Raw genomic sequence first — 12,740 nt, 5'->3', positions numbered from 1 at the left:
TGCCTGCGCGAAATAATTCGTTAGTGCCATAAAAAAGTAAGAATATTAAAATGTTATTAAAATTGTCCCAGGAAGGACTTTACACGTGGAAATAGCTTCACTGTATGATTTGCTGTAATTTTCCACTGAATCGTGTGCTTAGTGAAAATTAAATTTAACACATAGTGAAATTAAAAATCACATTTTAATTATCCACATGACCATGAATTGCTATTTAAAAAAATCAATCCTGTTACACATGCAAAAACGTGTCTGAATCGACTTGAATGTGATGACATTTTAACTTACAATTGCAACAAATTATTCAGCTGCAAATTTGATAAAACTCGACAGTCGTTAATGTAACAATCAATAACAATTTTGTTGTATTTTTATTTGAAAAATCACACGAAAAAAGCTCCGAAAATCATTTATCATCATTCGTAAAGCCAAAAATTCTTGTCGAGTTCATTTCCAATAAAAGTAAAGAATATAAAAGAATATATCAGTTCCCCAACTACAATCATCATTTAACGTCATATCATCAACCGCATCAATACATTAAAAACATTTTTTTCGCCACTTTCGTATCAGATTACGGCATTTACTTTTATTCTTTTACTATAAGTCTCTCTCTCTCACTCTCCCGTACACAAGCTCCTTTTTTACCATACATAACTTTATTTTTTGGTGAAAAAAAAACTAAATGTGTTGATGTGTAAGTAAGGGAGAGCTTAGTGAGTTCAAAATAAAGATAAACTTTTTGCCGCATATGAGCATCATTCATTCATCATTTGAGGCATCATGTCGAAATTTTTACTGCCACCATCAAACTCATCACGATCACGCATCGCATTCGTTCAAGTAGAATCAGATGAATCAAATGCAATTAGCATTGAGACCCTAAAGTAAGTTCAAAATTTATTTTATTGGATATTAGTTGTAGTTCATTGATATTTAATTGTCTGCAAAATTTATATGTCATCACTAAATTTTATTGCATTTAAGCATATTGTGGGGTTGGTTTGGATGTTATGTAACGTTTTGGAATTGGCAACAAGCTAGTGAAAATCGTGAATGGCCTCATGGCCAAGTGCATGGCCTCATGACCAAGTACATAGCCTCATGACCAAGTGCATTGCCTCATGACCAAGAACATGGCCTCATGACCAAGCACATGGCCTCATGACCAAGCACATGACCTCATGACCATGCGCATGGCCTCATGACCAAGTGCATGGCCTCATGACCAAGTTCATGGCCTCATGACCAAGTGCATGGCCTCATGACCAAGTTCATGGCCTCATGACCAAGTGCATGGCCTAATGACCAAGTTCATGGCCTCATGACCAAGCGCATTGCCTCATGACCAAGTGCATGGCTTCATAACCAAGCATGGCCTCATGACCAAGTCAGAGTCACGCCAGCCTGGGATCAGATTTTTGATCGAGTAACCAAGGTGAGCTACTCGGGTCCTTACTTGGGTCTTCTTACTAAATTACCCTTCTCTAATATCCATAACAAAATTTTCTTAAAAATTGGTCTCAAATTAAAGTAATCAGATCACCCATACCCTCGACTCACCCATATTCCTCTCTCCACTACTCAGCGTTACAAAACATCAAAACGACCCCTCACATACCAAAAATTTATCCCGGAGATAAGGCAAGAAATTGAATAATATTGATTTTTCCTTCTTATGCTTTAATTTCATTACATACATGCTACATAATTTCGTAATATGCTCACAGTCATCACAGACATTCATGTCATATGTCAAACAACTATTGGCATGATTGAAAATGAACAAAAAAATAACAAATCGTAAACTTTTGTGGTTTCTATTTACTTCTCCCATTTTAACTTTTCATTGGCGAATAAGATACATAAAAAAGTTTGTCAGTATCATGAAAATGGAGTTATTTAAAGATGATGTTGACTCAATCATGAGCTTCTTGTTTTTGAAAAAAGTAAGAATCCTTGACTTGAGATAGAATAATTTTGTAATTTTCATTACAATATAATAATATTATTAGTAAAGTAGCTGAATAAAATGAAAATTCTTGGAAAATTGATTGAATGAACAGCTATGAGGGTGGAAATGTTTAAGAACAACAGCTCAGGCTCTAAATGAATCTTGCCCGAGCGACACAGAAGACTGCTTTTAGGTACCGTAGTGGTATTCCGAAGCACGAAAACATTCCCATTGCCTGTTAGGAGAGCTTTTAAAGCTCCGACAATACTCGTTTATTAACATTAAAAGGAAGCAGCCTTCGGATGACATCCAATTGGCCTTAAAAGCTACATAATGGAACCTTCTTCATTTGTGTCGCTCTAGTTACGATGTCATGTCCAAAACACAAGGACAACCTAGCTATTCATGACATAAAAGTATGAACAAATTCCTTATTTTCAATCAGACTTCTCTGATCAATCTTTAAATCATATCAAGTGAGAACATTTTTGTAAAACTTTATCAAATTTTAATCAAAAACTTTTTTACATTTTCTAAGCAAATCAAATCTGTAGATTGTCTCAATGTAACAAAAGATGACTACATCTCACATCTCAGTCTATCTATAAAAATAACAAAAATATCTTGTTTTTTTAAAAAAAATCACTAATTAAATTTTCAACATACGAAACTATAAAAATGTGCCATAATGAAATTTTCAATGGGGCATCACCAAAGTAACTAAATAAACTCATCTATGTCATTGCATTGTTCTGCTTTACTTTGCATTGCATTGTAATTTAATTTTTTATTTTTTTTTTTTCACTAACGAGAGAAATATTTAATTAACTTCCTCCTCCTACCTACTTGATGATTTGATTATGACTAGAAATTTAACATTAATTAAAGATGATAGAATAATTAAATTTGAAAAATAACGAAAACACACAAGCCGATTGTCGGATGAGAATCACAAATTACTTTGTTAATTTAAATTTTTTTGCGGGGGTCATTTGCAAGTGATGTTATAGCCTGGAAAGTAGAAATTGGCATGAACAACACAAGTTTAAAATCTGAACAACAAACAATTCAAAATCTGGTACCTGGGCAGTGTGACTCTGGCATGGTGCTGAAATCTTCCAATGAAATCCGACACCTAATCTGAGACACGCCAGTGTGGAGCCGGATTTTGGATCAACTCATAATTGATTCCCGGAAAGCACACAACAAAAATATGGTCAAAAATTTGATCACAAGCCGACTTGAATCTGACATGAGACCGAATTTTATCGAATCTGGGCTTGACCTAGAGCCACATTACCGTAGAGCTGGATTTTCGGCCATTTGTAAGACTTCCAAGAATTTCAGATAGACATCATTTAAGGACAATTTCAGACAAATTTAATAATATTTTTTTTACCCACAAAAATTTCATTCAAAAATGGATTTGCATAATGATTCATTTCCTCATCTTGGGTGAGTTTAAAGGGAAAAAATATTATAAATTTACATATTTTTGTGTCACTTATTTATGACATTAAAGGAAGACAGAAGTAAATGTGATTAAGAGAGACAATTTGAAGAATTTCCAAGAATATCTTACAATAGCAAGACACTTAAGCCTTAAATAATATTTCAATTAAAATAAATTAAAAACTTTTATAGATGCGAAATGAAAAATAAAAATATTTAATTTCATTACTTAACTTCCGTGTCATCACTTCCTTCATGTGTAAAATTATCTAATTGACATTGAACTTAATAATGAAAAATAAAAAACAATTTCTTAGATTTTAAATATATGATAAATGTTGACGAGATGAAGTTTGTTAATAATTAACAGTTTGGGGCATTAAAAACTGACTTTACTACTCATATATGGCGTCATAAAACTGTCAGCAGTAGAAGGGCGCAGAAGCCGATCGCTATCTTTAATTGTTCCCATCAAAAGTGCATAAACATGTTACAATTCTCTATATAAATGAAGCTATATACACGTGTGGCTATAGTTACATCATGTGAACTTGTTACTTTCATTATTAAATTTTAGTCATCCTTTTAATACAAAATTTAAATTTATTTAAAATGCAAAAAAAATCATTATTTTTTAAATTTTAATGTTCTTTCCCACAAAACCCTCCGTACAGCAGTATGAAAATGAATAGGAAATGATTTTATTGGATATAATGAATATTAGCAACATGTGTTCCCTTCAACTACAGCAAAATGAATGTAGATAGGTAGGGATATACAATTTATTAGGAAATAATTCAACTGAGTTGTCTGCAGAATTAATTAAATAAAGTAAGGATTTCCCAGTATTACCTTCGGAATTGGTTTAAAAATGGCATAAGAAGGAGAAGACAGAACATCTTTTCTGATTAAATTCTATTTTAGTTGTTCTTGTGAAAATTTCTTCTTGTTGATGAGGATGAGCATTAGTTAGAAAATGTAGTTAAGATATTTTGTTGAGAATGTAGGCAGAGCCGTTGCCATAAATTTACCTTTTGTATGGAAAATTTAGGGGGATTTTTTGGGATTTTTTTACAAAAGAATTAAAGAACATAAAGAGCACTTTAACGAATTTTTTCAAGTAAACGTCCAAAACTGCAAGTCTGAAGTCCACCTACAGTTTTGGGCGAACTATTAGATACAGCCGAAAACTGCAGAATTTATAAAATTGACCTATGCTCCACATCTGAGCAAGGTTCCAATAAGTAAATAAGTCCGGTCGAAAAGTCAGTCATTTGTGTTACCTAATAAGTAAACGACCCCATACCCACCCATACAAATAACACAAAAAGCTAAATAATATCAAAATGCCATTCTTAAATTTTATCTTCTGACTCATATCCTTAAGACTAAAATAACAACATAATGCTTTTCAATATAACACTCAAAAGAATATGGATTTTAGCAGCAAAATCTCATCCCACACATAGAAATTCTAAAAGTTCTAAAATCCAAACTCAATGACAATATATTTCTTTGCAACATTGTTAGAAAATATTGGGAAAAAATTCACGATACTGTGGGTTAAAGAACTTATTTCAATAGCAATTTAAAGAGCATTCGAAACAAAGATTTGAATACAAAAAAAATTCACGAACAATGAATGATAAAAAAAAAGATTTTTAATAATCGTAAACACTAAAGGTCTTCGAACTAAATTTATGAAGTAGAAAATATTCTTTATTACCCAAAATGCAACAAAAGGTTTACAGTCATGAGTAGTAACAAAAAAGCGTTAAATTTGAAAATACCGCAAAATTTATCAGTGTTGCTATGCTGGATAAGTCATAAAAAATCTGAATGTAAGCTGGTTGGAGCAATTGTTGCCTTGATCTCTTTGAGTAATCCACAAGTATTTAGATCTGAGATTGATAATTCTCTTAATTTCTAGTTATTTGTCAACTAGGGCTTATTATCTAGTCTAAATGCCAACATTTTCTCAATCAGTTATACTGAATCAATGAGATTTTAGGCGAATAGTGATTATATCTAGAAGTGTTAACTGAAGTAGATTCAGTCTAGTTCCAAAACAGGTGTGGCTGAAGTACGTCGGCATGATATCGCAAATCGAAATAAAAAGTAGTCTATAATTTAGTCATAATATCGTCAAATTTCGTCAACCCATTCCCGAATTTCGTCAAGGCTTCCTTGCCGAGTTACAGCATGTCCAATTTTGGACAAAAATACCGACGTACTTCAGCTTGCATATTTTTCAAAACGAATATTATATAGCATGTTATATATCAAAACGCATCTATTAATTTCGTCAAATTTCGTCAATTAAAAATTTTTAAAATCGGAAGTGATCTCCAGGACCTACAGCCTGTTTAAGCTGTACCTGAAGGTAAAATTGTAAATGATAAAATCAAATTATTAATAATTTTACAAAATTTGATTTGTTAAGTTATTCTAGAAAATTTTTTTTACAGCACTTTTAGAAAATTTAGTTCCTGTCTATTACTTTTAACCGACATAAGCAATTTATATAAGGATCAAAAATAAGATATTTTATAAAATTCGTAATTCTTGATGAAAATAGATGTGTTTAGACATATAACATGTCATACACGAAATTTTTCAAATTTAGGCTTCTCTACAGCATTTTAATGGACATAAGCTATTTGAGGACGGTCCAATCTAAAAACTTTTTGTTTATTTGAAATCCTTATGAAATTTAGATATGATTAGACATATAAAATGTCATACAAAAAAACTTTTTGACTTGACTGTACCTTCAGGTACAGCTTAAACAGGCTGTAGGTCCTGCAGATCACTTCCGATTTTAAAAATTTTTAATTGACGAAATTTGACGAAATTAATAGATGCGTTTTGATATATAACATGCTATATAATATTCGTTTTGAAAAATATGCAAGCTGAAGTACGTCGGTATTTTTGTCCAAAATTGGACATGCTGTAACTCGGCAAGGAAGCCTTGACGAAATTCGGGAATGGGTTGACGAAATTTGACGATATTATGACTAAATTATAGACTACTTTTTATTTCGATTTGGGATATCACGCCGACGTACTTCAGCCACACCAAAACAGTTGCTTGGCTAACCAAGGTCTAGGTATGGCATTGTCCAGATTTGTATGCAATATTTGAGAATATTTTCAAGATTAGAGCGAATTGTATTTCTGTTATAAGTAAATCTAACTTAAAATGTATCTAAGATAATGCGAATGTTCGAAAAGTAACGCTAAACAGCTTTTAGATGCTACCACGGCAATGTTTTGGAACAAAATCATGAGCCAAAATGTGTGCACTGTGCCAAAACGGTAAACCTTTCCGTTTTCTTACTTTGACATCAGTTTTTTCTATTGTTCTGTGTAAGGGATGAAGCTTAAAATCATAAAACAAGTTAAGAACAAACTGTTGGAATGGAAAACCATATAAATTTTTTTAAGCCTTTAGGATTTAACTTTAGTGAATTCACGCGAAAGTTAATTAAGTTTACAAACTATAATTGTTTATTTCCATAGCAATTCTCGTGTATATTGTAAATAATTTCTCAAACACTTAATTAATAAAAGATTTATAACTTTACTCAAAAGTCGTAAATCTGTAAAATATTATCGAGTCTATAAACAGATGCTTTAAATATATTTAAGTACCCAAACAAACTTTGAAAACCAGAAAAATTCAACCACAAAAAAAAGTTCAATATTTGCAGTCAATTCCTAACAATCCAAGCAGTAAAAAGTTGTTCTTTATGATCCGATTTGAATTAAATAAATAGTTCAAATTCCACAAGAGCACTAACCGAAAGCTTATAGCTTCTTCTTCTTCTTGTTCCATTTAACGACTTCCAATCCATTATTATTCAGCTTTGTGTGAAATTGAAACAAAAGCTTCCAGATTTTTAGTTCATGTATCTTTTTCTGAAATTTATAGTCATCACTGTATGTTAACCGAGCAGTACATTCCTGTTTTCGTTCTTAGGGTAGCCATTCCCTATATTAGGCTATTCTTGAGGTCGAACCACATTTTTCGCCGTGTCGTCGTGGGTTAAAATCAGTTGAAATCAGCCGTCACGATGCTGTCAGATCAGATTTGCGTCTTATCATCAATGACCCGACATACCAGTGCCCTGATGAACACACTGTACTGTTCGGATACTCACTTGGTTACTGTAGCCATGCTGCTAAGTGGAACTTTGGTTAAAATAACATTCTGTTCGAATACGGCACCATCATAGCATTCCCACGTCTCTATGACAATACAGTGATGCTTTAATGCTGAAGCACATGGATGTACAACCATTTTTGAGCCACGGCACATCTTATCCTATGAAGAAGAATCGCTGCAAACTTGAAATTCTACACGACGAACTTTTATTGCTTCATGGAATACCAATGTGACGCAGCATATAGATTGTCCACCACTGCTCGTGCGAAAACTGTTGTGCAGCTCAAGAGACAGTCATTAATGCTTCAAATCTTCTTTTGTCTCAGTCGAATTAGAAATAAAATTTATGTTCAATTGTCGCAAAATAATAATGGCAATAAATAATTTTAAATTGTTTTAAAATGAACACAAATCAGATGTCTATGGCACTTTACTATGTGAAAAGCGTTGAACTATTAACAGAATGTAAAAAATATGAAATTTTATTTCATAAAAATTATTTCACAAAAGGATTTTTCTCTTTTATTTAATATTTTCATGAATGACATACAAGCATGTCACTTTACTTTGAGAAATAACTCATTTTTGTGTATATGCAAATAAGTATCATATGACAACTGATGCCGTTATATTATTTTCTTCTCTCTTTCATGTTCTGTACGAGTACAAAATTTTATTTATTTATATTTTTTTGCTAAACATTTCATTTAATTTCATTGCCAAGAGTACAAACAGGTGTTTTTGTTGGCGATTATGAGTGACTCTCATTTATTCGATACGCGTGCCTTATACTTTATTGTCTGTATGTTCAAGGAAATTGTATATTGTGATTAATTTTTTTGTAGTTTTAAATTTATTTTTCGCTATTTTGGGAGCTCATTATGAGTTATAATAAGGTATCGCGAGGATATTAGTATGGCTCGTGGGACTAAAAGGTGAATTTAATTTTAATACCATAACCTCTAACTAGTTGCGCAGCATGAAATTCAAACTAAACTCAAAATTTTAAATAAGCTTTATGAGTCCATTATTGGAAAAAGCTCAGTAAGAAGAAGTGGCTCGGCGGCGGAATGGTTTAGTACTTCGGTACCTAATTATTGTAATACCACCCTGTGATTATGGGTTCGAGACTCGACTGGGAAGTTTTTCACTAATTCCTTTTCGATTCATATGTAGTGGAAATGTGACTCACACAAAGGGATTTCAATACCGAATATCGGGGTTCCGGAATTTCACATAATTTTCAATTCTGTAATTTCGGGATTGAAATTTTGAACCTGTATTGAAATCTCAACTCACAGCCTTTCTTTCTAATCTACAGATAGTTCGATGACTTATCAAAGAAGTAGTTCTGATCCAGTTTTAAACTGTAGGTGTACTAAGTGTAGAGGTCAGATGCACGTTCATTCGTCAAACATTTAATAGCTGCAAATCGTCCTAACACAGCTCTGGACCCCAATGATATAAAAAGCTAAAAGTTTTTCATGTAAGAAGCTCATGTCTGTAGTCCCGGATACCCTATATCTGGTACACAAAACGATTTTATATCCAACAACCATAATGTCAAGCTTTTCCACCACCAAAATCTTATCCTCGCCATTCTCATTTCAATATTTCATCCCAAACTCAATATGTTCTCTCCCAACAACTCTGAAGAGCAAAAGTTTCCGTTATTTAGTCCAAAATTTTGAATTTGAATTCATTTTGTGTACGAAAAAATTTACACACACATATACAAATCAAAATTTTTGTCTTTTGTTTTTCCAACTTTTTCAAAGTAATCAACAAGAATTGTGTATCATAATTAAAATTTTAGTAATCTTTAAAAATATTTCTTGAAATTAGAAGACATTTTAATTCATTATTGACACAATTTACAGCAAAAAAACTCAATTTAATTCTGATTGGTCAATTGTGTAAACATTACTAATACATGCAAACACTCACACAACAATAACAAAGATAATTTGTTTTTAATTAATTTTACTACTTTTCTCTTTAGTTTTGTCAATTATTATTCACTTTTCAATTAGAAATACCATTTTTATTTATGTTTGCATAGTTCATAAGTTGATTTATTGCTTAGAAATCATGTATTTTTAAGATTTTGTATAAAGAATTTTAACGGACTCGATGTACTAAAATAAGGAATAAAAAAATTCCTTATTTCAAATTTTAGAACAAAATAAGGAAAACCGTTACGCCTTCAGAGTTGTTGGGTTCTCTCTTCTACTTCATATTTATTATCCATGAATGCTCACAATACCCAAAAATCTGCGTTTATATCCAAAAATAAATATGAAAGCTTACACAACCTTAAAGATTATGAAAAAACTTCTTTTCCCCTTTGGTACCAACAACATAGCTGAATTCTTATTCTTTAAAAAAATCGATCGCCTCTTAGCATTGTTTCTTCTTCCTTTATCATGCGTATGCTTTGCAGCTATTGAGACTTTTAACGTGAAAAAGGGGATTTTTTGTCTTTTTTTCGAAAAAAGTTTTCCGTTTCATTTTGCCAAATCTCAATTTCATCTTCTCGCATGTATCTGTAAAAGGTTGAATTGAGAGTCAAATAAAAGTTGAAATTTAATTCTTATGGGTGCCTTTACCTGTCTCCAAAGCACTCAACCGAAATGATAATTTCTATTGTAAATAAAATGACAACAGAAAAAAAGAAGCAAAAAATTTCTTCCATTCCATAAAGTCTTGATTTACAGGAGGTAAAATTGAAATGAAACATAGGAAAATTCTGTCAATATTTGATGCGAAAATTATGAAACAAATTCAAGGTGACATGTTTGAACGAATGGATAAACGAACATACTTGTAACAATAGTAATAATTATGTGTGTCATGCCATCGGGTTTTAATCGAAAAAATTCCCAAAACTTTGATATCGATAATTTATGTGGAAGGGCCTTTTTAAGGCTGCAAAGGATAAAAACACATGTCAAAGATGTCAGTTTAATGCTTTCCATAAATTTTAAGCTATTTTCGATTGTTCATGAGACTTTTTACGGAACTTTGCACTTTTTTGCGTCTTTTATGGAACATTAGATGTGATGTAAGGCTTTAGACAAGTTTGGAAAAGTTTTGATCGGATTGTGGATAAGTTTGAAGCTTTTTGGGGCTGTTTGAACTTTTTGAGCAGATGATTTACTTAATCTTTAAGTTTTGGCAGCTATAATAATAAAGGAATTTAATGTTTCTATCTAGAAAAGTAGCACAAGTCGGTTGATCAATCCAAAATCCAACAGCAAACCGAAGTGGACTCAAATCGAATCCTGCCAAATGTCAGAGTCACGCCGGCGCCTCGGACCGAATTTTTTATCATTTAGCCGACTTGTCCTTTTTAAGTATCCCCTATCAAGAAGTTTTCCGGGTCCAAATATTAAATTATTTCCAAATCCTTTAAAATACCTCACTTTTCATCAGAACGACACAATATTCCAATTCCAAAACTTTTCTACTACATAAAGTCCCTTAAAAATTCTGCTTCCATTCTAGAACCCTACAAAATTAATGTGATAATATAGCAGTCATGCATGAGCGCATGTATGAAACATAAAAATTGAACCACAAAACCCTCATGTGGCAGGAAACTTTAGCATGCTTTCATATTAATTTTTCACATTTTTTACGTGTAAAAACCCATTTTTTATTCTCGGTCATTATTCATAAATTTGCGTGCTGAAGGTTGCACTTTTTTGTTTATGTTTCTATTTCGGACTAATACAATTAGATATTTTTCCTTTCTGGTAATAAAGTACTACACGTGTGAAGTGTAGAGGTTCTTGAAGTCGAGATCGAAACGGAGACATGGAACCGAAACAAGTACCGGACCGAAAACGGAATAGGAACCAAGATCGTTACCGGAACCAATACCGGGGCCGGAACCGAGGCCCGAACCGAGGCCGGGACCGGAACTAAGACCGGTACCGAAACCGAGATTGGGACCGGGACTGGGACCAAATTCCAAGGGAATTCTTCTCGAAAAATCTCGAGACCTAGACCGGAAAGTCTTGATGATATCTCAATAACGCTTAATGCAAAATAAGTTTCTTACATGAAAAACTAAATATATCCCATTTTTCTAAATTTCCTTGAATTGAAAAACCATTTCCACATTCTATGCTTCGCAACTCATAAGAAGATAAACTTTAATTCACTAAGAATTTCCCAAAATGAGTGAAATAAATTGAGCATGATTTTAAAAATCTCTTTTTCAAAGCCTTACTGATAAGTCTTTTAACATACGAGATGTAAAAGAAAAAATTTAAAATGCAAAGTGGCACGCATATAACATGAGAAAATGTAAAGCACGCAAAATATCAAACATTTTCCTGGAAGATTCGCATTTAAATTTTTGACATGTGCAAAGATTCTTTAAGAAATCGTTTGGGTATTTTGACAAATATTCTCGAGGAAGGGTTCGAGATTTTGTAGCTTGAATGTCATTGATCATTTCTAGTGTCACTTAGTATTCCTACAGCTCCATACGTCTTGTTCCCATATCAAATTGATATGCAAATTTTGGGAATTTATCTCATCTTGTGTGACTTAAAACTCATAAATCGAAGATATTAAGTACACAATTCTATCGGAACCGGAAACATTTAATCCATAACCCTTTCATTACATGCAATAAAATTAATATTCAAACCTGATATTTCCGTTTATAATTGTCAAGTTCATAATATAAATTAGCTACGATAAATCTAAATAATTACCATAAGTACACTCGTAATTATATTATGTTTACTTTGTTAGACGGAGATCTCGTCCATAAATAATTTAGGTAAACAATAGCACCGACCTTGACGTATGAAAACAAAAAATAATTATTGGCATAATTTTACTTAAAACAATTCTATTATTTTCATTTGCATGAAAATTCTAAGCTAATGTGTGATGATGACAGCAATGTGACTTTGGTGGTTTGATGGTGTCAAGTTAGGTTTGGTGATGATTTTTTCTAGATTCATTAGATTACAGAATAATGAAGAGTCATTCTGGTGGAAAGTGTCATCCAGAGTTCTTTTTTGTCATTAACGAAATAATTAAAAGTTAAGGCTGTGTCACTAGATTTATTTGTAAATTTTGGTTGGAAAAATGTTGAGTTAGAAGATAAAGTTAGACATTAGAATATGAGGGATGGTCAAG

This window comes from Chironomus tepperi, unplaced genomic scaffold (assembly GCF_022539635.2).
Source record: "Chironomus tepperi strain 1889 unplaced genomic scaffold, CSIRO-AGI_Ctep_v1 contig_223, whole genome shotgun sequence".
NCBI lineage: Eukaryota > Metazoa > Arthropoda > Insecta > Diptera > Chironomidae > Chironomus > Chironomus tepperi.
This window is presented reverse-complemented; position numbering follows the sequence as displayed.